Genomic DNA, 1,454 nt, shown 5'->3' on the forward strand with positions numbered 1-1,454 from the left:
AATGCCGCTTTTCTTGCGGTTTTTGATGATTTTCTTTAATGTTGTTTTTCTTTTTTAAAAATATTTTCCCACTTTTTCAGTTTTTTTTTGTGTTTTTTTTGAATACTCGGTTTTTTTTTTTTTTTTTACGCCACCATTCCCTTTTTTTGCTTTTGGGGCAATCACTATGGACGTTTTTTTCTTTTCTACTCTTCACTCTTTAATTGTTTATTGCTGCACTCTTCCTGTGAAGGGTGCCGTGTGCTTCCCGCCCAACTGCTCCACTCGCACACCCACCGACACGCTCATGACGACGGCCCTGTGCGCCTCGCCTGCTGCACGCATGAGGAGGGGCCGCGACGAACGGCGCGCTGAGGGAGCCGTGACGTGTGGGCGTGCGACGAGGGCCTGTGGGGCGGAGCACACATTTCTTTCCCTCTTGTTTTGTTTCCTTGCGGCCAGGGCGGGCAGACACCCGCAGTGCCACGCACACAGCCACACCCTGCCGCCGTGTTTTTTTTTTTTGCTGCGCTCACTCTCCCGGTGGAGAGACGCGACTGCCGTCATGTCTGCGTGCTTCTCTCAGTCCCCCCACACACGAGTGACTGTGCTCTGCGGGCCGCACTCACGCGCTAATGAAAGGGCTGAGGGGAGCAGCAACACGCAGATGACCCATGAAATATAAACGATGTGCGGACACACATGGAGGGTCGGACGGTTGAAAGACACGTAATTATTTAATTTTCTTTTGAGCAAAATAAAAAATAGCTTGGTATGGCCACACGGTAACCAGCTGGAGTTTCTGTTTTTTGTGTGGAACAGTAATAGAGGACGATTTTTTCTTTTTTTTTTTTTTTGTGTGTGTGAAACAGTAGTGGAGGAAATCTTTTTTCTTTTTTTTTTGTGTGTGAAACAGTAGTGGAGGAAATCTTTTTTTTTTCTGCGGGGTTAAAATGTGAGGAACGGGAATATTTTTTAAATGAATTTTGTTTGATTTGCCACTGCTTTCCGCCGTGGACCCCTGCTGTGCATTTGTGTTTTTGCGTCCCTTCAGATGCCTTACGCCTCTTCTCTTTTTTTTCTTTCTTTTTCCCTACCTTGTTGAGCGTGGCAGTGGGCGCACACAGCCACACGCGCAGGACACACACATTGCAGTGCGGGTGGATGCTTCCTTTGTACTCGGTGCTGACAGTTGCGTGCAGCTGCCGCTTCCTTCCGTGGGCGTGAGGGGAAAGAAGGAGAGAGAGAGCGCACCGCGAGTCTCTTTTCTGTTGACGTGATGCACCGCGTGTGACCGCGTGGGGTGAGGCGCCGCTTCATGGGTGGATAAGGATCCGCCTGCGCGTGTGGCTCTTTGTGCAATTGCTGGCTCTGTGAGCGTTGTGTGTTTTCTGCAGGGCTGTGGCCGTATCCTGTTTGCAGCGTGATTGAACTGGAGGCGGTGGCGGTGTGTCTCTTTTTCTTTCTGCGCGGTG

At 49.9% G+C, this 1,454-nt stretch overlaps 1 pseudogene, besides 2 other annotated features; it reads left to right on the forward strand.

Annotated features, from left to right (window-relative positions):
* On the forward strand, positions 1-388 carry Tc00.1047053511783.10 (annotated as a pseudogene; the record flags this gene model as incomplete).
* Positions 1-1,454: part of a sequence feature (heterozygous, Esmeraldo-like haplotype) that runs on past the window's edge.
* Positions 30-127: a sequence feature (T-rich).

This window comes from Trypanosoma cruzi, genomic scaffold (genome assembly GCF_000209065.1).
Source record: "Trypanosoma cruzi strain CL Brener 1047053517165 genomic scaffold, whole genome shotgun sequence".
In the NCBI taxonomy this organism is placed as follows: Eukaryota; Euglenozoa; class Kinetoplastea; order Trypanosomatida; family Trypanosomatidae; genus Trypanosoma; species Trypanosoma cruzi.